Below are 27,321 nucleotides of genomic sequence, written 5' to 3'. Positions count from 1 at the left end.
CCTGGACGAGCTCCCCGTAGTGACTGTGATGCACAGAGACTTTGGTTTATCTTCAGTGTGTCTGCTCCTCATCCAGCACTATGACTAACCACAGTGAGTACCCTGATTCCCCTGCACCCTGCGCTCTCAAATATTCCACCAAAACCCCAAAGGCCGGGGCCTTCCCTACCTGTGGAGGACATTTGGAGCTGTAGGGGGAAAAAGCGCAATAGGGTCTTACCCGGTATGAGGGTAGAGAGACAGAAAGAGGTACACTCACCTGGTAGGGTTGTGCAAGTCACAACTCCTTATGATCGCATGTGAGTGCCTTTTTGCGGTTTACCAGCAGCCCCGGAATGCAGTATATAATATATAGGTCAGGTAAAGAGAAATCCGGTTTAAATGCCGCGCTAAGAACCACTGATGCTGTAGATGAAAAAGATTTCCTTTATTTCATTATTCTACGCATTTCAGAGACATCTCCGTCTCCTTCCTTAGGAAAAGAAATCATATGTGGAGGGACTGTGGAGGGACTGACACCTTGCTGCTCCACACCATCTGCCCCAGTACTCTTTCCAGCAGCGGCGGTACTCCCATTACCGCAACCTGCAGGTGGCATCACACACTTCTCCCCTGTAAATAATCCTCTTTTAAGGATCGGAGTGAGTGCTGAGTCTGGGTCTGGACTCCTCAAGCCATGACCACCGGGTATCCAAGCACCCTGGTTCGCTCCGGGGCAGCACATATGTATAGGTATTGGAAATATCAACAACAATCTACAATCTGTGACAATTTCTGAACATAAATGTGTAATATTTTTATATTCATTGTCTTATAAACAATGCTTGATTATTCACTTGCACATATTCTTTTTATGTGTGTTATGTAGGTTAATGTGTGTCTGTGTCTTACATGACACGGTGCACTGCCATGTTGCCTTATCCTGATCTCACCCTGCTTTTTCTCCATCTCTCCAGCTGTTGTAATTCTCTTCTTTCAGACCGGTGCAAGTCATCAATATCTGAGAACCGTGTTGCAGCTGAGCCGATACGCTTTATATTTAGTCACAGGGAAAAAAAAAACTTCACACAAAGCACACAGCTGCTGAAGATTTTATATTTGTAGCAATCCACATCCCGCACATGGAGATTAGGAGATGAAAAACACCATTGTGTCCAATAAGCAAAAATCAGAGACTCTGACAAATAGCATGACTCATTAATTACTATATTTACTTACACTGGTTTTCATATTGTAAAATATTTTTATATTTCCAGTTCATTGTTATAGGAAATGCCACGGCAGCAATTCTAAAATTTTCAGTTATTAAAATCTGAATGATAAATACAAGAAGCAATATCCAGCAGAATGTCCCATTGACTGAGGAAGCTAAATGGCAATATCTCGAGGGACTGAAGGCCATGTATCGCACGCTAACAGAAAAGAGGAGGCTCACATGTATCTTTTTTGTTGTTTTTTATCTGCATGAAAAAACTAGGATAAGGCCAAAAATCACAGAAGTTACGTGCATTTTTTCTGAGATTTTATACCCTTTTGAGGCATATTTTTTATGCTTTATGCCTTTTTGGTGCTAAGCCATATACATTTCAATGGGGAAATTAATTGACATGCTGCATTTCTTTAATCTTGATCTACTGAGGTTCCAGTCATGCTCCCTGCGATCCTACCCTACATATCGTCATTTTCTGAGGCTCCTTCACTGTGTGCTCAAATTACTGTATGTGTTACTGCTGATGGTGTGTCCTGACTTCAGACTGTGCAATGCTGATCACATTGCCCTACAGTCATCTCCCGTCAAACTATTGAGTAATTGCAGAGAGAATATAACTGTCATGGCTTACGTGACAGGATTGGTAGAGAGTGGAAGGGGGGAGTCCCTGCTATTTACCCTCAAACTAGGGAGGTATCCTGGTCTTGCCCTCAATCCAGAATTACGCTTGAAGGTAGAAATGTCTGAACCTCCAACACCTTCCTGTCTCATGTCCTGGCCCTGATGGTAATGTCCTCTCCACTCCCACCACCCATGGAGATAGACCGAGACAGAGAACCCCCCCAAAAAAACACCTATACGAACAACAGAGAGGGGGGGGTAATAAAAACTCATAAACAACAGGTGAAACACACAGGGATGTACATGTACCGAGAAGGGTAAAGGGAAAGTACCAATACCAGGGTAACACTGGACCAGACTACAACAACAACAACAACAACAACAACAACAACAACAACAGCAGCAGCAAGAAATTCTTGTGTTCGTCCACTTCCAAGCCATGCTCCAGAATGTTCCTGAATAACCGGCACCCCCTGCAGGAAGCAGGTGGTTTCTATCCAAGACCAGAAGTGGACATCAGCAGGAACAGCTGAGCTGCCTTGCAGAGTCTGCTGCTGCAACAAAAACTGATACTAACCCCTCATGTGCCAAAAGAAACAAAACCTGTTTAAGGCTGCTTTCCCACTTGCGTTCAGCACCATCCACCGCAATGGAGAATAGCGCAGTCCGTTTACGCACTGTGCTATTCTCCATAAACTTGTATTGATGACGCACTGTAATGCAAGTGTCTGCGTTGCATACGCTGGACGATGCTGAGTCATTATTTTGATGCAGCGTTGGGCAGAGGGAACGCTACATGTAGCGTTTTTCGGGTCGTTAAAATAACACACCTTGACGGATTCCGTTAGAATCTGCCAAGGTATCTAATGATTGTCTATGGTGGCGGATTCCTCCGCAATGCGCTAAGCGGCAAAATCCGCTGATGGATTCCATCACGTTCTATTGAGCATTCTCAGCATGTCCAGTAGAATGATCTAAATCGTTTAAAATCACACCTGGTCTCTCTATCTCTCTCTATCGGTCGGTCTCTCCCTCTCACCCCCTCTCTCATACTCACTGATCACTGTCACGGCGCTGCACAGCTGTCACACTGCTCTAGCAGCTTCTCCTGCTTTTGAAAATGCCGGCCGCTCATTATTCCATCTCGCATTCCCTGCTTCCCCCGCCCACCGGCGCCTATGATTGGTTGCAGTCAGACCCCCCCTCGCTGAGTGACAGCTGTCTCACTGCAACCAATCACAGCCGCCGGTGGGCGGGTCTGTGTAGTGCAGTACAATAAATAAATAAATAATTTTAAAAAACGGCGTGCGGTCCCCCCCAATTTTGATACCAGCCAAGCTAAAGCCACACGGCTGAAGGCTGGTATTCTCAGTATGGGGATTCCCCGCCCGGAATTGCCGCACACATTAGATACGACAGTCCCAGGACTCTACCCGGCTCACCCTGAATTGCCCTGGTACGGTGGCAATCGGGGTAATAAGGAGTTAATGGCAGCCCATAGCTGCCACTAAGTCCTAGGTTGATCATGACAGGTGTCTATGAGACAACCCCCCACGATTAACCTGTAAGTGAAAGTAAATAAACACAAACACCCGAAAAAATCCTTTATTTGGAATAAAAGACAAAAAAACACCCTCTTTCATGACTTTATTAATCCACAAATACCCCTCCAGGTCCGGCGTAGTGCACACGATGTCCCACGGCGTATCCAGCTCTGCTACATGAAGCTGACAGGAGCGGCCGTAGAATACGACCGCTCTCTATCAGCTCCATGCTGCAACTGAAGTGGGTCGCGCGATCAGCTATGCCCTCATTCAGGTTACCCACGGCCACTGCTCTCAGGTGTAGGACTTCAGCTATGGCCGCGGGTCAGCTGAGTGATGGCAGTGCTGATCACGTGGCTCACTGCGGTCACTCAGGGGATTTGCGGTCACCTCTCTCTCCTCCCGACTGCGAATTTCCTTTCCCGGCGAAACATTAAAAAAAAAAACAAAAAAAAACGCAAAACGTTCTTTCACAGGAATCCGTTACCTTTATTAGTACACTATTTGCAACTTATCCATCACATGTGTCACACAACGCACTGTGACGGATGCCTCACAACGCAAGTGTGAAAGCAGCCTAATTTGTGTGACCTGAGCCTGTGAAAACTCTCAAGCAGAGAAGACTGTGACAATAACTTTCATTTTTTCCAGTATAAGCTGCAGCCACGGCTCCAATAAAGCAGCCACACATGATTTATATGCAAACTACCATGGTAAACAGCATGTCTGGAGGTGACAGGTTCCCATTAATCAGCAGTTTCTCTCTAAATTAGATCAACGTAACTGAAATGTTCAATGTTTAAAAAGACAATGTTCCAAAAAAATGAGATGTATGAATTATAATGGTATTCACTTGAGTGCCAGATACAGGTCTTGGACAAGAGGTTCAATGAAGGAAAAAAAATGTTGTTTTTTTTATCCAATCTCAAACAATTTTGGATTAACAGACTTCCTATATAACGTTAATTGGAATATGGGTCACACTTGGGTATGACTCGTATAAGTGCAATGTGAGAGAATCATGTAAGACAATGCTGCAGCTCAGATCTGTGAGTTTTTCCTCAGTCCGCATGCTGCGATTGCCTGAAAATGTCGGAACACTCGCACCCATACAAGTCTTTGCTTTTCTTGCATGCCAGAAATTCTCTTGCACTGATCGTGCACTCTCTTGCTGGCTCATTAATTCTGATTCGAGGTGGTGAGTGAGTGCGCGATCACTGAGCATATTGCACAGGGACAAGAGTCTACTAGGCATACGACGCATGCGCAATAGAGCCTGGACTAGCTCAGTAGAGCCCCTGAAATGGACATCACTGGTGTTGCATTATTTTAGGTAAGGGAAAAGAGGCTATGGCCAAGACGTCAACCTCTTCCCCTGATAAAGACTCCTTTGACTATCCCATCAAGCACAGGAAGAAGAAGTGGTAAAAAAAAAAAAGCAGTTATCGTAGTGAGGGAACGGTATGGACTTTTTAATAAAAGAATGTTAGAGAAGACATTAAATATGATTTAAAATAAGATTAAAAAAATATATATTTTCGGACCACATATGCAAGTACAATAAAACAGTAACAAACAGATCAGCACACCTTTTCAGAATCAAATTAGTGCAACACAAGAATAAATCACAAGCACCATACTAAGGGGCACTTTGCACACTGCGACATCGCAGGTGCGATGTCGGTGGGGTCAAATTGAAAATGACGCACTTCCGGCATCGCATGCGACATCGCAGTGTGTAAAGGCTGGATGATACGATTAACGAGCGCAAAAGCGTCGTAATCGTATCATCGGTGCAGCGTCGGCGTAATCCATGATTACGCTGACGCGACGGTCCGATGTTGTTCCTCGCTCCTGCGGCTGCACACATCGCTGTGTGTGAAGTCGCAGGAGCGAGGAACGTCTCCTACCGGCCTCACTGCGGCTTCCGTAGGATATGCGGAAGGAAGGAGGTGGGCAGGATGTTGACATCCCACTCATCTCTGCCCCTCCGCTCCGATTGGCCGCCTGCCGTGTGACGTCGCAGTGACGCCGCACGACCCGCCCCCTTAACAAGGAGGCGGGTCGCCGGCCACAGGGACGTCGCACGGCAGGTGAGTGTGTGTGTGAAGCTGGCGTAGCGATAACTTTCGCTACGCCAGCTATCACCACATATCGCTGCTGCGACGGGGGCGGGCACTATCGCACTCGGCATCGCAGCATCGGCCTGCGATGTCATAGTGTGCAAAGCCCGCCTAAGAGAGATATCGATTTATTTAATGAGAACTAGTCACACGATTCATGCTGCGCAAATCATGGAGAGCATGAATCATAGACTGTCTGCCGAATTCTAGGCAGGTTGTGTTTTTCCTCTAAAGTGCTCTGTCATTTTAGATCAAATAATGTGTTAAAATCTGTCCGGGGACCAAAGGCAGGACGAATGTAATCTATTGCTGCCCCAGCTGGCTTTTCCCAACGTTACTCAAGGTGGCTGACATGACCATTGAGGAAGGATTCTCCAGTCAGACTCCGTCCGGAAATAATAAGGAAGGTAAGACAGCTCCCCAACCCCTAATATATCTCCCCCTTCCTTAGGCCAATCTGCATCCTACAAATTCCACCAATCCCCTTTTTCCCATCTATTAACCCCATCACTCCTTCCCTTGCCTCTGGTTATGTCGCCCCTCCACCCCATGGTTTCCATGGCTTTCTGATCTTTCTTAATGTACACACATCGGACAGACCTATCAATCAATTCCTGCAGTGTGGGGAGAATTCCAGAGACTAATCTGGTTTCCACTCATAGTCCCTATCCAAATCTTCAAACTACATTTTCTTTGAAAAACTAATGCTTTCCAGAACAAAAACGTATCTAGCTGAATTCGAACAGTCAAGCTTGATTTATGCTGCTCGTAGTTTATGCCGCATGAATCAATTGACAGGTCCCCTTTAAAAAAACACATTTCTACAATGTATGTGTTACAGTGAACTTTCACATTACTAAATTGATTAAAGAATGTTTCCATGATTTAATATGGTAAATCTGTTTCCTGACACATTTCATACAGAATCCACCGCTAGCAAATTTACCAAATGTGGTTTAAACATTTTCTGTTACAAGAACTCTAGTACTACATTATTTGGCAGCATCACTAAGCATCCATTAGCTCCCTCAGAAGACTTTGTTTGTATTGATCGTCCTTCAGTTGCATTCTCTAAAAAATAATTATTGAAAAGTAATCAGCAATTTGTAACGTTTCCTTAAAAAAAAGCTAAGATGTGAAACACATTACAGTTTCCATGTGATGTCTGTTTTTTCATCTTTCGTTTAAGATGCATTTTAACAGCAGCAAAACAGTTACTTGAGGAGTTTGATGATTTAGACCATAGTACACTGTGTGCAGAATTATTAGGCAAATGAGTATTTTGATCACATGATAATTTTTGTACATGTTGTCCTACTCCAAGCTGTATAGGCTTGAGAGCCAATTACCAATTAAGTAAATCAGGTGATATGCATCTCTGTAATGAGGAGGGGTGTGGTGTAATGACATCAACACCCTATATAAGGTGTGCTTAATTATTAGGCAACTTCCTTTCCTTTGGCAAAATAGGTCAAAAAAGAGATTTGACGGGCTCTGAAAAGTCCAAAATTGTGAGATGTTTTGCAGAGGGATGCAGCAGTCTTGAAATTGCCAAACGTTTGAAACGTGATCACTGAACAATCAAGCATTTCATGGCAAATAGCCAACAGGGTCGCAAGAAGCGTGTTGGGAAAAAAAGGTGCAAAATAACTGCCCATGAACTGAGGAAAATCAAGCGTGAAGCTGCCAAAATGCCCTTTGCCACCAGTTTGGCCATATTTCAGAGCTGCAACGTTACTCGAGTATCAAAAAGCACAATGTGTGCCATACTGCCATGAGCAAGGTGGAGGTGGAGTACTGGTCTGGGCTGGTATCATCAAAGATGAACTTGTGGGACCTTTTTGGGTTGAGGGTGGAGTGAAGCTCAACTCCCAGACCTACTGCCAGTTTCTGGAAGACAACTTCTTCAAACAGTGGTACAGGAAGAAGTCGGTATCGTTCAGGAAAAACATGATTTTCAAGCTGGACAATGCTCCATCACATGCATCCAACTACTCCACAGCGTGGCTAGCCAGTAAAGGTCTAAAAGATGAAAAAGTAATGACATGGTCTTCTTGTTCACCTGATCTGAACCCCATAGAGAACCCATGGTCCCTCATAAAATGTGAGATCTACAGAGAGGCAAGACAGTACACCTCTCAGAACAGTGTCTGGGAGGTTGTGGTGGCTGCTGCACGTAATGTTGATCGTAAACAGATCAAGCAACTGACAGAATCTATGGAGGGTAGGCTGTTGAGTATCATCATAAAGAAATGTGGCTATATTGTTCACTAGTTTTTTTTGGGTTTTGTTTTTGCATGTCAGAAATGTTAATTTCTAAATTTTGTGCAGTTATATTGGTTTACCTGGTGAAAATAAGTGAGATGGGAATATATTTGGTTTTTATTAAGTTGCCTAATAATTCTGCACAGTAATAGTTACCTGCGCAAACAGATATCCTCCTAAGATAGCCAAATTTAAAAAAGAAGCACTCCAACTTCCAAAAATATTAACCTTTGATATTTATGAGTCTTTTGGGTTGATTGAAAACATAGTTGTTGATCAATAATAAAATCCTCTAAAATACAACTTGCCTAATAATTCTGCACACAGTGTATAGTTTCATATACTGTAGTAGATTGTAAGGTATATGCCCAAATTCATGAATGACATGTTCCCATTTTTCACAGATAAAGTTTCTTGCAGTAAAGAAGCCCAGGCAGTCTTCAAGTAGCCATTTTAGGAGGTTGACTTTGTATGTAGTGGTCATCTGTTACATGTTACTCAGTGCAACTGATTGCTATATGGCTTTCAAAGGTGAAGCAAATGTGATTCACATATAAATACCACACAGCCAAAAAATGCTAATACTGAGCCAAAGAGTATAGTTGTCTTATCACTTTTACTGCACAGTGAACACCATAAGAAGAATAAATCAAAACAGTTCTTGAATTGCTGCCTTTTTGTCATTCTATCACCCAAAAATAAGATAAAAAATAAAAAAAAAATGTTATGTAAAGCAAGATGGTACAAATAAAAAAATTCAACCCATCATACAAAAAACAAGCCCCTGGAAAGCACTTTGGTGAAAAAATAATGTTATATTTTCAAAATATGATGATGTACTGTATTTGTGAAAATAAAAAGGAATTAGCATGCAAAACATGAAAAAAAAACCATTTAAATTGAAATCATTGCTTATACCGTAGTCAGAACAACATTAAACAACTAGAGTTGAGCGCGGTTCGTGGTTCGTGGTTCTCCAGTTCTAGGCTCGAGTGATTTTGGGGCATGTTCTAGATCGAACTAGAACTCGAGCTTTTTGCAAAAGCTCGATAGTTCTAGAAACATTCGAGAACGGTTCTAGCAGCCAAAAAACAGCTAAATCATAGCTTGGTTTCTGCTGTAATAGTGTAAGTCACTCTGTGAATCAAACTATTATCACATTTCAGTGTATAGTGTGCGTGAACAGCGCCTTCAGATCACTGCTGTTTCTATAATGGCGATCGCCATTTTTTTTTTTTTTTTTCTTGTCTTCCTTCCCTAAGCGCGCGCGTCTTGTGGGGCTGGCCAGCATGTCAGCCAATCACAGACACACACACAGCTAAGTGGACTTTGAGCCAGAGAAGCAACGGCATGTGTGATAGGATCTGCATGTCACATGTCCCTGCATTATAAAACCGGACATTTTCATCACGGACGCCATTACCTGCCTTCTGCGTCTTTGGTGTCAGACATCACTGTCGCAGTTCCGTCCTCCTGAGTCCTATAGCCGATACAGCTGTATGCGCTGCATACACAGCGTTAGACAGCTTAGGGAGAGCACATTCTAGCAGTCCTTTTAAGGGCTCAAACCGGCAGGGTCAGAGAGCCATAAGTGACAGGTCCTGCAAACAGCAACAGCGTCTGTGCAGCCAAGGTCAGGGATTTCCTCCCTGCATTTCACCATTAGGAGGGAATAGAAAGGCAGGCTTCCATTCCTCTACCCAGAGCACCACAATCCTGCCACTGTACCCTCTTGTCCTCTGCACACTCCAACTCATAACTAAGCCATTATACTAGCAAACACTCAGTGTACCTAGTGGCATCCTATACGTGGCTATTGGACTTTGCTATAGTCCCACTAGTGCCAAGACATTTGCAGAGCGCATCTGCCTGCGTTGCACACTCCAACTAATTATAACTAAGCCATTATACTAGCAAACACTCAGTGTACCTAGTGGCATCCTATACGTGGCTATTGGACTTTGCTATAGTCCCACTAGTGCCAAGACATTTGCAGAGCGCATCTGCCTGCGTTGCACACTCCAACTAATTATAACTAAGCCATTATACTAGCAAACACTCAGTGTACCTAGTGGCATCCTATACGTGGCTATTGGACTTTGCTATAGTCCCACTAGTGCCAAGACATTTGCAGAGCGCATCTGCCTGCTTTGCACACTCCAACTAATTATAACTAAGCCATTATACTAGCACACACTCAGTGTACCTAGTGGCATCCTATACGTGGCTATTGGACTTTGCTATAGTCCCACTAGTGCCAAGACATTTGCAGAGCGCATCTGCCTGCGTTGCACACTCCAACTAATTATAACTAAGCCATTATACTAGCAAACACTTAGTGTACCTAGTGGCATCCTATACGTGGCTATTGGACTTTGCTATAGTCCCACTAGTGCCAAGACATTTGCAGAGCGCATCTGCCTGCGTTGCACACTCCAACTAATTATAACTAAGCCATTATACTAGCACACACTCAGTGTACCTAGTGGCATCCTATACGTGGCTATTGGACTTTGCTATAGTCCCACTAGTGCCAAGACATTTGCAGAGCGCATCTGCCTGCGTTGCACACTCCAACTAATTATAACTAAGCCATTATACTAGCAAACACTTAGTGTACCTAGTGGCATCCTATACGTGGCTATTGGACTTTGCTATAGTCCCACTAGTGCCAAGACATTTGCAGAGCGCATCTGCCTGCGTTGCACACTCCAACTAATTATAACTAAGCCATTATACTAGCACACACTCAGTGTACCTAGTGGCATCCTATACGTGGCTATTGGACTTTGCTATAGTCCCACTAGTGCCAAGACATTTGCAGAGCGCATCTGCCTGCGTTGCACACTCCAACTAATTATAACTAAGCCATTATACTAGCACACACTCAGTGTACCTAGTGGCATCCTATACGTGGCTATTGGACTTTGCTATAGTCCCACTAGTGCCAAGACATTTGCAGAGCGCATCTGCCTGCGTTGCACACTCCAACTAATTATAACTAAGCCATTATACTAGCACACACTCAGTGTACCTAGTGGCATCCTATACGTGGCTATTGGACTTTGCTATAGTCCCACTAGTGCCAAGACATTTGCAGAGCGCATCTGCCTGCGTTGCACACTCCAACTAATTATAACTAAGCCATTATACTAGCAAACACTCAGTGTACCTAGTGGCATCCTATACGTGGCTATTGGACTTTGCTATAGTCCCACTAGTGCCAAGACATTTGCAGAGCGCATCTGCCTGCGTTGCACACTCCAACTAATTATAACTAAGCCATTATACTAGCACACACTCAGTGTACCTAGTGGCATCCTATACGTGGCTATTGGACTTTGCTATAGTCCCACTAGTGCCAAGACATTTGCAGAGCGCATCTGCCTGCGTTGCACACTCCAACTAATTATAACTAAGCCATTATACTAGCAAACACTTAGTGTACCTAGTGGCATCCTATACGTGGCTATTGGACTTTGCTATAGTCCCACTAGTGCCAAGACATTTGCAGAGCGCATCTGCCTGCGTTGCACACTCCAACTAATTATAACTAAGCCATTATACTAGCAAACACTTAGTGTACCTAGTGGCATCCTATACGTGGCTATTGGACTTTGCTATAGTCCCACTAGTGCCAAGACATTTGCAGAGCGCATCTGCCTGCGTTGCACACTCCAACTAATTATAACTAAGCCATTATACTAGCACACACTCAGTGTACCTAGTGGCATCCTATACGTGGCTATTGGACTTTGCTATAGTCCCACTAGTGCCAAGACATTTGCAGAGCGCATCTGCCTGCGTTGCACACTCCAACTAATTATAACTAAGCCATTATACTAGCAAACACTTAGTGTACCTAGTGGCATCCTATACGTGGCTATTGGACTTTGCTATAGTCCCACTAGTGCCAAGACATTTGCAGAGCGCATCTGCCTGCGTTGCACACTCCAACTAATTATAACTAAGCCATTATACTAGCACACACTCAGTGTACCTAGTGGCATCCTATACGTGGCTATTGGACTTTGCTATAGTCCCACTAGTGCCAAGACATTTGCAGAGCGCATCTGCCTGCGTTGCACACTCCAACTAATTATAACTAAGCCATTATACTAGCACACACTCAGTGTACCTAGTGGCATCCTATACGTGGCTATTGGACTTTGCTATAGTCCCACTAGTGCCAAGACATTTGCAGAGAGCATCTGCCTGCGTTGCACACTCCAACTAATTATAACTAAGCCATTATACTAGCAAACACTTAGTGTACCTAGTGGCATCCTATACGTGGCTATTGGACTTTGCTATAGTCCCACTAGTGCCAAGACATTTGCAGAGCGCATCTGCCTGCGTTGCACACTCCAACTAATTATAACTAAGCCATTATACTAGCACACACTCAGTGTACCTAGTGGCATCCTATACGTGGCTATTGGACTTTGCTATAGTCCCACTAGTGCCAAGACATTTGCAGAGCGCATCTGCCTGCGTTGCACACTCCAACTAATTATAACTAAGCCATTATACTAGCAAACACTCAGTGTACCTAGTGGCATCCTATACGTGGCTATTGGACTTTGCTATAGTCCCACTAGTGCCAAGACATTTGCAGAGCGCATCTGCCTGCGTTGCACACTCCAACTAATTATAACTAAGCCATTATACTAGCACACACTCAGTGTACCTAGTGGCATCCTATACGTGGCTATTGGACTTTGCTATAGTCCCACTAGTGCCAAGACATTTGCAGAGCGCATCTGCCTGCGTTGCACACTCCAACTAATTATAACTAAGCCATTATACTAGCAAACACTTAGTGTACCTAGTGGCATCCTATACGTGGCTATTGGACTTTGCTATAGTCCCACTAGTGCCAAGACATTTGCAGAGCGCATCTGCCTGCGTTGCACACTCCAACTAATTATAACTAAGCCATTATACTAGCAAACACTTAGTGTACCTAGTGGCATCCTATACGTGGCTATTGGACTTTGCTATAGTCCCACTAGTGCCAAGACATTTGCAGAGCGCATCTGCCTGCGTTGCACACTCCAACTAATTATAACTAAGCCATTATACTAGCACACACTCAGTGTACCTAGTGGCATCCTATACGTGGCTATTGGACTTTGCTATAGTCCCACTAGTGCCAAGACATTTGCAGAGCGCATCTGCCTGCGTTGCACACTCCAACTAATTATAACTAAGCCATTATACTAGCAAACACTTAGTGTACCTAGTGGCATCCTATACGTGGCTATTGGACTTTGCTATAGTCCCACTAGTGCCAAGACATTTGCAGAGCGCATCTGCCTGCGTTGCACACTCCAACTAATTATAACTAAGCCATTATACTAGCACACACTCAGTGTACCTAGTGGCATCCTATACGTGGCTATTGGACTTTGCTATAGTCCCACTAGTGCCAAGACATTTGCAGAGCGCATCTGCCTGCGTTGCACACTCCAACTAATTATAACTAAGCCATTATACTAGCACACACTCAGTGTACCTAGTGGCATCCTATACGTGGCTATTGGACTTTGCTATAGTCCCACTAGTGCCAAGACATTTGCAGAGCGCATCTGCCTGCGTTGCACACTCCAACTAATTATAACTAAGCCATTATACTAGCAAACACTTAGTGTACCTAGTGGCATCCTATACGTGGCTATTGGACTTTGCTATAGTCCCACTAGTGCCAAGACATTTGCAGAGCGCATCTGCCTGCGTTGCACACTCCAACTAATTATAACTAAGCCATTATACTAGCACACACTCAGTGTACCTAGTGGCATCCTATACGTGGCTATTGGACTTTGCTATAGTCCCACTAGTGCCAAGACATTTGCAGAGCGCATCTGCCTGCGTTGCACACTCCAACTAATTATAACTAAGCCATTATACTAGCAAACACTTAGTGTACCTAGTGGCATCCTATACGTGGCTATTGGACTTTGCTATAGTCCCACTAGTGCCAAGACATTTGCAGCACGTCTGCCTGCGTTGCACACTCCAACTAATTATAACTAAGTTACATTGTCAGGGATATTTATTCTTTATTATTCTGCTGTTAATAAAGCTAGACCACCACTGCAATCTACACCACCTCTCAATTTTTACTACCACATTTTCAGTCCACAATCTTGTCGCAATCAACATGAGTGGCAAAATGACAGATGCTGGTGGAAAGGGGAAGAGGCGTGGTGGAAAAGGCAAAAAAGGTTTTGTCAGTGGGGAAGGTGGCAAAGCTCCATTATCATCTGCTGCAGATAGACCATCTACTAGCAAAAGTAAGATGTCTACTACTTATTGTGGACAATCCGATGTGCTCCCTTTTTTACGGACACGAACAAGAGGAACAAAGGTAGATGATGGGCAAAAAAGGAAAATGCTTGAATGGATCTCAAGTGGTCCAACAAGTGCCCTCTCAGCCACTTCAAGTACCGCATCCAAAAAACACCAGTCCTCTGAGTTGTCATCCCAATCACACTTGATTTCTCCCAGCTCTGAAGTCTCCATCAGCCCTGCACAGTATGGTGGAACTGAGATGGCTGAGTCTGCAGAGCTGTTCAGTCACACTATAGCCTGGGAATCAGAGGTCTGCTCCCAAGCTACAGTGAGTACAGAACAGGAAATGGTCTGCAGTGATGCCCAGAACCTTTGTGACTCTGATTCAGGCCGTGAGGACCAAGTTTCTGAGCATAATGTTGACCCTTTGTCACAAACTGTAACACCTGTGGTTATAGACAATGAGGAACATACTGATGAAGATGAGACGCAGATACCCGATTGGGATGACAACTTAAATACTCGGTCAGGGCAAGAAGAGGCTCGGTCTGAGGGGGAGGGGAGTGCAAACACAACAATTGATGATGACGTTCTAGATCCCACCTACTGTCAACCCCCAGTCAGGCACTTGAGGAGGTCAACAGAGGCGGTGGAGGAGGATGCAACCGACGACGAAGTTACCTTGCGCCTTCCTGGACAGAGTCGGAGCACTGGTAGCACGTCTACAACTGCATCCTCAGCCACCACTCTGCCTATGAGCATTATTCGGGGTGGATCAACAGGTCGCATGGCCTCTAAGCCTTGCCTAGCCTGGTCCTTTTTTCACATCGAAAAAGATCGCCCAACTCATGTGATATGTAACATTTGTCATGATTCTGTTAGTAGAGGTCAAAACCTCAGCAGTTTGACAACTTCTTCCATGAATCATCACATGACTAAATATCATAAGTCCCGGTGGGAAGCTCACCGTGCTGCAATGCGGCCTAGCGGAGCGAACCATCCACCGCCCGCCCCTTCCAGTGCATCCGCGCGCTCTTCATCTTCTAGGACTGTGGGGACAGCTGTCACACCTGTTTTTCCACGCAAAACTTCCACCACTGTAACCGCAACAGGCAGTTTGCTTGTAAGGTCGTCAGTTGGTTTGGAAGGGGAAACAAGTGAGTGTGTACAGCTCTCTCAGACATCGATAGCACCAACGTTGGATGAAGGCAACATCATGTCTCCGCCTGCACTTTCCTCACAAACCTGCATTTTTCCAGGGACACCCTACTCAACACCGTCTACACACAGCAGCCAGATCTCTGTCCCTCAGATGTGGTCAAATAAAAGGCCACTTCCTCCGACCCATGACAAAGCTAAGAGGTTGACTCTATCCCTCTGTAAGCTGTTGGCTACCGAAATGCTGCCTTTCCGCCTAGTGGACACACAGGATTTTAGAGACCTTATGTCTGTCGCTGTGCCCCAGTACCAGATGCCTAGTCGCCACTACTTCTCTAAGAAAGGTGTGCCCGCGCTACACCAGCATGTCGCACACAACATCACCGCTTCCTTGAGAAACTCTGTGTGTGAACGGGTGCATTTCACCACCGATACTTGGACCAGTAAGCATGGACAGGGACGTTACATGTCGCTGACTGGGCACTGGGTAACTATGGTGATAGATGGTGAAGGGTCTGCTGCACAAGTCTTGCCGTCCCCACGACTTGTGTGTCAATCCTCTGTCTGTCCAAGTTCCGCCACTGCTTCTGCATCCTCCACCTCATCTGGGTCCTCCACCTCCGCCCCAAGCCTGCCTGGTCAGGCCACCAGCGTTCTCACTGCGCAGAAGGAATCACGCACCCCTCATTACTATGCTGGCAGCAGAGCGCAACGGCATCAGGCGGTCTTTAGCTTGACATGTCTTGGTAATAAGAGTCACACAGCTGAGGAGTTGTGGTCAGCTCTGCGGTCCGAGTTTAATAAATGGTCGTCTCCACTCAACCTGCAGCCTGGTAAGGCCGTGTGCGACAATGCTGCAAACCTGGGTGCGGCCCTTCGCCTGGGCAAGGTGACACACGTACCTTGTATGGCTCACGTGTTGAACCTTGTCGTGCAGCAATTTTTAACACACTATCCCGGCCTAGATGGCCTTCTGAACAGGGCACGAAAACTGTCTGCTCACTTCCGCCGTTCAAGCGCCGCAGCTGAGCGACTTGCATCGCTCCAGAAGTCTTTCGGCCTGCCGGTTCATCGCCTGAAATGCGATGTGGCGACACGCTGGAATTCAACTCTCCACATGTTACAGCGACTGTGGCAGCACCGCAGAGCCCTGGTGCAATACGTCATGACGTATAGCCTGGGCCAACGAGATGCAGAGGTGGGGCAGATCACCGTGATGGAGTGGTCTCAGATCAAGGACCTATGCACCCTTCTGCACAGTTTCGACATGGCGACGAATATGTTTAGCGCTGACAATGCCATTATCAGCATGACGATTCCAGTCATTTACATGCTGGAGCACACGCTAAACACTATTCGGAGTCAGGGGGTGGGACAACATGAAGGGGAGGAACTACAGGAGGATTCATATGCGCAAGGGACAACAACATCACCAAGGTCCAGACGTTCATCATCACCAACGCAGCAGGCATGGGACCAAGGGGGACAGGGATCGACAAGGACGCATAGTAGCAGGCGAAATGTTGAGCAAGGTGCAGGAGAACATGAAGAAATGGAGGACGAACTGTCCATGGACATGGAAGACTCAGCGGATGAGGGAGACCTTGGTCAAATTTCAGTTGAAAGAGGTTGGGGTCAGATGTCAGAGGAAGAAAGAACGGGTAGCACCTCTATGCCACAAACACAGCGTGGACTTGGTCCGCATGGCTGCGCAAGACACATGAGTGCCTTTTTGTTGCACTACCTCCAACATGACAGTCGTATTGTCAAAATTAGAAGTGATGATGACTACTGGATTGCCACACTATTAGATCCCCGGTACAAGTCCAAATTTTGTGACATAATTCCAGCCATAGAAAGGGACGCACGTATGCAGGAGTATCAGCAGAAGCTGTTACTAGATCTTAGCTCGGCTTTTCCACCAAACAACCGTGCAGGTGCAGGGAGTGAATCTCCCAGTTGTAACTTGACAAACATGGGACGGTCTCTTCATCTTCAACAGTCTACCCGTACCAGTAGGACCGTATCTGGTGCCGGTAACAGCAATTTTATGGAATCTTTTCATAATTTTTTTAGACCCTCTTTTGCAAGGCCACCAGAGACAACAAGTCTGACACATAGTCAACGGCTGGAGAGGATGATACAGGAGTATCTCCAAATGAACATCGATGCCATGACTGTGCAACTGGAGCCTTGCTCCTTTTGGGCTTCAAACCTAGAAAAATGGCCAGAGCTCGCAACTTACGCCTTGGAGATTTTGTCGTGTCCAGCTGCCAGCGTTGTCTCTGAACGTGTATTCAGTGCTGCTGGGTGTGTGCTGACAGATAAGCGCACGCGTCTGTCCAGTGACAATGTGGACAGACTGACGTTCATCAAAATGAACAAGTCATGGATCCAGAAGGAATTTACTACCCCTGTGTCATCCTGGGGAGAGTAAATGCTTGTTGATTTGGAATGTGCTTGATGCAAATCAAAACATCCTGTTTGCAACTAGGGCACAAGTGCTGCCACTGAATGGGTGGGTGTGTGGGGCCCAATTTTTGGAAAAAAAGGGAGACTCCGCTTGGAGTAACCCTTGCTTACATTGTTTTTAAAAGAAGCCAAGATGAACAGAGCTGGGATTAGGAAAGACTTTGCTACCTACCCTGGTGTCATCCTGGGGACGGTTAATTATGGCGTATTTTTGAATGTGCTTGATGCAAATGTAGCTGTGAAGTGTACAACTAGGGCACAACTGCTGCCACTGAAGGGGTGGGTGTGTGTGGGGCCCAATTTTTGGAAAAAAGGGAGACTCCGCTTGGAGTAACCCTTGCTTACATTGTTTTTAAAAGAAGCCAAGATGAACAAGTCATGGGTCAGCAAAGACTTTGCTACCTACCCCGGTGTCATCCTGGGGATGGATAAGAATGGCGTATTTTTGAATGTGCTTGATGCAAATGTAGCTGTGAAGTGTACAACTAGGGCACAACTGCTGCCACTGAAGGGGTGGGTGTGTGTGGGGCCCAATTTTTGGAAAAAAGGGAGACTCCGCTTGGAGTAACCCTTGCTTGATGTGTTTTTAAAAGAAGCCAAGATGAACAGAGCTGGGATCAGGAAAGACTTTGCTACCTACCCCGGTGTCATCCTGGGGACAGATAAGAATGACGTATTTTTGAATGTGCTTGATGCAAATCTAGCTGTGAAGTGTACAACTGGGGCACAACTGCTGCCACTGAATGGGTGGGTGTGTGGGGCCCAATTTTTGGAAAAAAAGGGAGACTCCGCTTGGAGTAACCCTTGCTTGATGTGTTTTTAAAAGAAGCCAAGATGAACAGAGCTGGGATCAGGAAAGACTTTGCTACCTACCCCGGTGTCATCCTGGGGACGGATAAGAATGGCGTATTTTTGAATGTGCTTGATGCAAATGTAGCTGTGAAGTGTACAACTAGGGCACAACTGCTGCCACTGAAGGGGTGGGTGTGTGTGGGGCCCAATTTTTGGAAAAAAGGGAGACTCCGCTTGGAGTAACCCTTGCTTACATTGTTTTTAAAAGAAGCCAAGATGAACAAGTCATGGGTCAGCAAAGACTTTGCTACCTACCCCGGTGTCATCCTGGGGATGGATAAGAATGGCGTATTTTTGAATGTGCTTGATGCAAATGTAGCTGTGAAGTGTACAACTAGGGCACAACTGCTGCCACTGAAGGGGTGGGTGTGTGTGGGGCCCAATTTTTGGAAAAAAGGGAGACTCCGCTTGGAGTAACCCTTGCTTGATGTGTTTTTAAAAGAAGCCAAGATGAACAGAGCTGGGATCAGGAAAGACTTTGCTACCTACCCCGGTGTCATCCTGGGGACGGATAAGAATGACGTATTTTTGAATGTGCTTGATGCAAATCTAGCTGTGAAGTGTACAACTGGGGCACAACTGCTGCCACTGAATGGGTGGGTGTGTGGGGCCCAATTTTTGGAAAAAAAGGGAGACTCCGCTTGGAGTAACCCTTGCTTGATGTGTTTTTAAAAGAAGCCAAGATGAACAGAGCTGGGATCAGGAAAGACTTTGCTACCTACCCCGGTGTCATCCTGGGGACGGATAAGAATGGCGTATTTTTGAATGTGCTTGATGCAAATGTAGCTGTGAAGTGTACAACTAGGGCACAACTGCTGCCACTGAAGGGGTGGGTGTGTGTGGGGCCCAATTTTTGGAAAAAAGGGAGACTCCGCTTGGGGTAACCCTTGCTTACATTGTTTTTAAAAGAAGCCAAGATGAACAAGTCATGGGTCAGCAAAGACTTTGCTACCTACCCCGGTGTCATCCTGGGGATGGATAAGAATGGCGTATTTTTGAATGTGCTTGATGCAAATGTAGCTGTGAAGTGTACAACTAGGGCACAACTGCTGCCACTGAAGGGGTGGGTGTGTGTGGGGCCCAATTTTTGGAAAAAAGGGAGACTCCGCTTGGAGTAACCCTTGCTTGATGTGTTTTTAAAAGAAGCCAAGATGAACAGAGCTGGGATCAGGAAAGACTTTGCTACCTACCCCGGTGTCATCCTGGGGACGGATAAGAATGACGTATTTTTGAATGTGCTTGATGCAAATCTAGCTGTGAAGTGTACAACTGGGGCACAACTGCTGCCACTGAATGGGTGGGTGTGTGGGGCCCAATTTTTGGAAAAAAAGGGAGACTCCGCTTGGAGTAACCCTTGCTTGATGTGTTTTTAAAAGAAGCCAAGATGAACAGAGCTGGGATCAGGAAAGACTTTGCTACCTACCCCGGTGTCATCCAGGGGACGGATAAGAATGGCGTATTTTTGAATGTGCTTGATGCAAATGTAGCTGTGAAGTGTACAACTAGGGCACAACTGCTGCCACTAAAGGGGTGGGTGTGTGTGGGGCCCAATTTTTGGAAAAAAGGGAGACTCCGCTTGGAGTAACCCTTGCTTACATTGTTTTTAAAAGAAGCCAAGATGAACAAGTCATGGGTCAGCAAAGACTTTGCTACCTACCCCGGTGTCATCCTGGGGATGGATAAGAATGGCGTATTTTTGAATGTGCTTGATGCAAATGTAGCTGTGAAGTGTACAACTAGGGCACAACTGCTGCCACTGAAGGGGTGGGTGTGTGTGGGGCCCAATTTTTGGAAAAAAGGGAGACTCCGCTTGGAGTAACCCTTGCTTGATGTGTTTTTAAAAGAAGCCAAGATGAACAGAGCTGGGATCAGGAAAGACTTTGCTACCTACCCCGGTGTCATCCTGGGGACGGATAAGAATGACGTATTTTTGAATGTGCTTGATGCAAATCTAGCTGTGAAGTGTACAACTGGGGCACAACTGCTGCCACTGAATGGGTGGGTGTGTGGGGCCCAATTTTTGGGAAAAAAGGGAGACTCCGCTTGGAGTAACCCTTGCTTGATGTGTTTTTAAAAGAAGCCAAGATGAACAGAGCTGGGATCAGGAAAGACTTTGCTACCTACCCCGGTGTCATCCAGGGGACGGATAAGAATGGCGTATTTTTGAATGTGCTTGATGCAAATGTAGCTGTGAAGTGTACAACTAGGGCACAACTGCTGCCACTAAAGGGGTGGGTGTGTGTGGGGCCCAATTTTTGGAAAAAAGGGAGACTCCGCTTGGAGTAACCCTTGCTTACATTGTTTTTAAAAGAAGCCAAGATGAACAAGTCATGGGTCAGCAAAGACTTTGCTACCTACCCCGGTGTCATCCTGGGGATGGATAAGAATGGCGTATTTTTGAATGTGCTTGATGCAAATGTAGCTGTGAAGTGTACAACTAGGGCACAACTGCTGCCACTGAAGGGGTGGGTGTGTGTGGGGCCCAATTTTTGGAAAAAAGGGAGACTCCGCTTGGAGTAACCCTTGCTTGATGTGTTTTTAAAAGAAGCCAAGATGAACAGAGCTGGGATCAGGAAAGACTTTGCTACCTACCCCGGTGTCATCCTGGGGACGGATAAGAATGACGTATTTTTGAATGTGCTTGATGCAAATCTAGCTGTGAAGTGTACAACTGGGGCACAACTGCTGCCACTGAATGGGTGGGTGTGTGGGGCCCAATTTTTGGAAAAAAAGGGAGACTCCGCTTGGAGTAACCCTTGCTTGATGTGTTTTTAAAAGAAGCCAAGATGAACAGAGCTGGGATCAGGAAAGACTTTGCTACCTACCCCGGTGTCATCCTGGGGACGGATAAGAATGGCGTATTTTTGAATGTGCTTGATGCAAATGTAGCTGTGAAGTGTACAACTAGGGCACAACTGCTGCCACTGAAGGGGTGGGTGTGTGTGGGGCCCAATTTTTGGAAAAAAGGGAGACTCCGCTTGGAGTAACCCTTGCTTACATTGTTTTTAAAAGAAGCCAAGATGAACAAGTCATGGGTCAGCAAAGACTTTGCTACCTACCCCGGTGTCATCCTGGGGATGGATAAGAATGGCGTATTTTTGAATGTGCTTGATGCAAATGTAGCTGTGAAGTGTACAACTAGGGCACAACTGCTGCCACTGAAGGGGTGGGTGTGTGTGGGGCCCAATTTTTGGAAAAAAGGGAGACTCCGCTTGGAGTAACCCTTGCTTACATTGTTTTTAAAAGAAGCCAAGATGAACAGAGCTGGGATCAGGAAAGACTTTGCTACCTACCCCGGTGTCATCCTGGGGACGGATAAGAATGGCGTATTTTTGAATGTGCTTGATGCAAATGTAGCTGTGAAGTGTACAACTAGGGCACAACTGCTGCCACTGAAGGGGTGGGTGTGTGTGGGGCCCAATTTTTGGAAAAAAGGGAGACTCCGCTTGGAGTAACCCTTGATTGCTGTGTTTTTTATAAATGATCCAAGCTGCACAGAGCTGGGATCAGGAAAGACTTAGCTACCTACCCTGGTGTCATCCTGGGGACGGTTAATTATGGCGTATTTTTGAATGTGCTTGATGCAAATCTAGCTGTGAAGTGTGCAACTGGGGCACAAGTGCTACCACTGAAGGGGTGGGTGTGTGTGTGGCCCAATTTTTGGAAAAAAGGGAGACTCCGCTTGGAGTCACCTTGCGGTGTTTTACATGATTTTAGAAGGGCGTGCCATGCCTATATCTGTGTGTCCTCCTCTTTTTCCTTGTCCAGCTGTTTTGTTTTCGCATGAGTATATGTCCTTGTCACTTTCCAATGTGTTTGAGTTGTTTGTCACCTTTAGGACACCTTTGAGGGTGTTTTCTAGGTGTTTTTCTGTGTTTGTGATTGCCTGCCATTGTTTCCTATGCAGTTCGAGTTCGGTTCGTCGAACGTTCGACGAACCGAACTCGAACGGGAGGTCCGTTCGGCGACCCAACCTCGAGCCGAACCGCGACCGGTTCGCTCATCTCTATAAACAACATTAAATTAAAAAAAATCATTAATTGTTTTTGTTTTTAATTTCACAAAATTTTAAAATGAAAAGTACTAATTAAATGTTATGTACCCAAAATGGTACAAAAGAAAATTTAACTCAACGTGCAAAAAAAAAATCATACCTGCACTTAGATTTGTCATCAGTCAATGAAAAGATAGGAGGTTTCCACCTTATTGGTAGACATCAGCGAACCTTAGGCTCAGGGCTCGGGGTTCGGGCTGAGAAAATCACGTGAAAATCAGCCAGGTGAGTATCGCCCTGTGCTCGAGTCTATGTGATGCCCTGTGTGCGCACTGCGCACGGTACTATTCCGCGTACTAAGATGTGTAGTTCATGGAGAATTAAAAAAAAAAATAACATTGCCCACACAGCTTCGGAAGTGTTTTGCTATGAGCCAAAAGCAAAACACTTCCAGAGGTGTGTGGGCGGTGTTATTTTTTTTATTTTTTACATTCTCTGTGAACTACACATCTTAGTATGCTGGACTCATGGACTGCAGCAACTTAATTGCTCTTCATTCTTTGTTTTGTGCCACAAAACTTTCCTGCACCTTTATGTCCCTGTCCACCAGATAAGACCCTATTGCGCTTTTTGTTACCCAATATTTCTGTACTGATAGAACTCAAGCAGTGGGAGGTCTGCAGTTTATACATCACATAGGAGACACCGATGCTGCTGTATATACATCATATAGGCAACACTGCAATTGCTGTATAGACATCACATAAGAGAAACTGAGACTACTGCATACATCACATAGGAGTCATTAAGACTATTGTACAGTAAAGACCAAAAGTTTGGACACACCTTCTCATTCAAAGAGTTTTCTTTATTTTCAGGACTTTGAAAATTGTAGATTCACATTTAAGGCATCAAAACTATGAATTAAAACATGTGGAATGAAATACTTAAAAAAGTGGGAAACAACTGAAAATATGTCTTATATTCTAGATTCAATAAAGTAGCCACCGTTTGCTTTCATTACTACTTTGCACACTCTTGGCATTTTCTTGATCAGCTTCAAGAGGTAGTCACCGGAAATAGTTTTCCAACAGTCTTGAAGGAGTTCCCTGAGATGCTTAGCACTTGTTGGCCCTTTTGCCTTCACTCTGCAGTCCAGCTCACCCCAAACCATCTCGATTGTGTTCAGGTCTGGTGATTGTTGAGATCAGGTCATCTGTCGTAGCACCTCATCACTCTCCTTCTTAGTCAAATAGCCGATACACAGCCTGGAGGTGTGTTTGGGGTCATTGTCCTGTTGAAAAATAAATGATGATACAACTAAACGCAAACCGATTGGAATAGCACGCCGCTGCAAGATGCTGCGGTAGGCATGCTGGTTCTGTATGCCTTCAATTTTGAATAAATCCCCAATAGTGTCACTAGCAAAGCACCCCCACACCATCACACATCGTCCTCCATGCTTCACGGTGGGAACCAGCCATGTAGAGTCCATCCGTTCACTTTTTCTATAAAGAGAGGGTGGTTGGATACACAGATCTCAAATTTGGACTCAGCAGACCAAAGCACAGATTTCTACTGGTCTAATGTCCATTCCTTGTGTTCTTTAGCCCAAACAAGTCTCTTCTGCTTGTTGCCTGTCCTTAGAAGTTCTTTCCTAGCAGCTATTTTACCATGAAGGCCTGCTGCACAAAGTTTCTTCTTAACAGTTGTTCTAGAGATAAGAAGGTTGTGTCCAAACTTTTGGTCTGTACTGTATAAACACATCACATAAGAGACATTGACACTAACATGAACATCACATGGGAGACACCAAGGCTGTTATATATTCATCGTATAGGAGACATGAAGACTGCTGTATACCTCCCATAGGAGAGACAGAGACTGTTGTATATGCATCACAAAGAAGATACAGGCTGTCCATATATATGTCACAAAGGAGACATGAAAGCTGCTGTTTATACATCACATAGGAGACAATTGATCTAGTGCTTATACATTCCATAGGATATACTGAGGCTGGAGCATACACATCACATAGGATATACTGTCATTGCAGTATAAACATTACTGGAGACATTGGGGCTGCAGTATACACATCACAGGAGACATTGAAATTGTAGTATACACATCAAAAGAGATATTGGAGCTGCAGTATATACATCACAAGCGACACTGAGACTTCAACATATACATCATAAAAAATGCTGGGGCTGGTACATACATCAAAGTAGAGATGGGAAATGCCACTGCTGTCTTCATCTGTGGAACAAAAGGCGCTTTGAGCTTTAACTCTACCCACAAATGATGTCCTGATGCTAGCACTGGTCAGCATCAGAACATATTCCTTCATTGCATGAGCCGCAGTGTTTAGTAGTTAGTGCTGCATTTATGTACTTAAAATGCAGCTGTCAGTGAGAGTATGGCAGTCCATGGGACTCTGCCCAGAGGCCGGAGGAGAGGTAATCATACCATCCGTAAGCGACCACCCTCCCTCAAGGAATCAGACATTTTTTTACTTTGCACATTCGTATTTTCTTCATCTTGTTTGTAGAGAAATAACTTTGACCAAACTTATATTTTTTTTTTATAGATTTTAGTAATAAAAGAAATTCAGAATGTTGAAAAAATAATAATTTGTGTTCTCATTTTCTGAGGGCCACAACTTTTTTTTTTCTTTACCTATTGAGCTGGTTGTGGGCTTGTTTTTTGCAGGAAAAGCTGATGATATTAGTGATTTCATTTATGTTAAATTATAATGTTTATTGTATTGTTTTATTCTTTAATTAGCTGCGTGTGGTCCATAGGACCCAAAGCGAGTTTGTAATTGTCATATTTCCACAAGTATGGTAGAAAAAACCAAGGAGAAAAATTGTAGGAAAAATACCCTGACTATAAATAAATAAATTGCAAGTGGTTAATAACAGGGTACTTAGTATATACATTTTTGCAAAAAGGTAAGAAGCTGTCTCACCTCGTCACGGTGTACCCATCTGAGACAGTCCCTAACCTACTAAAGTTAAAAACATATTCTGTACCTGACTTGTGTCATGTCCAAACTTCAATATGAATGGTAAAGTGGTCAGCTGGGTCCCAGATTAAATACACAGCAAAAAGTGAGAAGCAGGTAATTGTTCAGTATCAGTATCAGGAGGGCTGCACCCCCAACTTGCATTAAAGCAAGATAACAGACAAAAAACACAAAAAAACTGAGCTGTAACAAATGTTCAATAAACATGCAACATTACAAGCATGTGAATTGCAGCCTCAAGACTAGAAAAAAACCAAGGAGAAAAATTGTAGGAAAAATACCCTGACTATAAATAAATAAATTGCAAGTGGTTAATAACAGGGTACTTAGTATATACATTTTTGCAAAAAGGTAAGAAGCTGTCTCACCTCGTCACGGTGTACCCATCTGAGACAGTCCCTAACCTACTAAAGTTAAAAACATATTCTGTACCTGACTTGTGTCATGTCCAAACTTCAATATGAATGGTAAAGTGGTCAGCTGGGTCCCAGATTAAATACACAGCAAAAAGTGAGAAGCAGGTAATTGTTCAGTCTCAGTATCAGGAGGGCTGCACCCCCAACTTGCATTAAAGCAAGATAACAGACAAAAAACACAAAAAAACTGAGCTGTAACAAATGTTCAATAAACATGCAACATTACAAGCATGTGAATTGCAGCCTCAAGACTAGAAAAAAACCAAGGAGAAAAATTGTAGGAAAAATACCCTGACTATAAATAAATAAATTGCAAGTGCAATTTATTTATTTATTTATTTATTTATTTATAGTCAGGGTATTTTTCCTACAATTTTTCTCCTTGGTTTTTTTCTAGTCTTGAGGCTGCAATTCACATGCTTGTAATGTTGCATGTTTATTGAACATTTGTTACAGCTCAGTTTTTTTGTGTTTTTTCACAAGTATGGTAGGTAGGAAACCTTCTGTTAAGGTAGTACCTCAAACACCCCTCCTTCCTCGCATCGCAAAATGTGGTGTCGACTATGCATGTCACAGCCGCCCCATTCTACTAACAGCAAAAAATTGAAGGTTAAGTGCAGACACAAAATAGCGATTTTTTCTTTTCTTTTTTCTTTTCAGCATTTAATGTATGATTAAAAAAAAATATTTTGAAGAATTGATTAAATATGTTTATTTTTTTTTCAAAATTCAAAAGCCATGTCTAGTTTTTATTAGCTGATAATAAGTAAATGTCATGAGTGTATCTTGCTCGGGGGAGACCCCAAGGTGAATCTGGTGTCAGAAGGTCACAGCACCTTGCCAGTGGCAGGTTCAGTACTGTTATTTGATAACATCTCCTTGCATGTGGTGCTCTAAGCACCCTTTTCTGCATGGCTGCTAGCTGTAGCTTCCGATCTCAGGTGTGGCTCTTTTGGATCACTCCGCTTCTTATTTAAGTCATGTGAACTGATCCCTTGATGCTTGTGATAGAAGCTAAATCCCTCATTTCTATGTGGTCCACTTTGGAAGGAGCCAGCTCTGGAAGAAGTGTTTGCTGCACTGAAGCTGCCTGGAGTGTTTTTTCCTTTGCATGTCTATTTCCACGGTTTGTATACCCTTGTGTTTCATTATTGTAGTGGCAAGTCTAGTGATCTCATTGGCCTGCTCACTAGCCAGGGTCAGTGTAGGCCTAGCTGAGGACCTAAGGTATCTGGCTCGCCAACAGGTTGCAAGAACCTGTACAGGGATACTAATGACCTCAGGAATCAGCTTGAGGTGAGTTCATTAGGTGTCCCCTCACCCCTCTCCTTAGCGGTA

Source organism: Anomaloglossus baeobatrachus, chromosome 2, assembly GCF_048569485.1.
Source record: "Anomaloglossus baeobatrachus isolate aAnoBae1 chromosome 2, aAnoBae1.hap1, whole genome shotgun sequence".
Taxonomy (NCBI): domain Eukaryota; kingdom Metazoa; phylum Chordata; class Amphibia; order Anura; family Aromobatidae; genus Anomaloglossus; species Anomaloglossus baeobatrachus.
Note: the sequence above shows the minus strand (reverse complement) of the source record.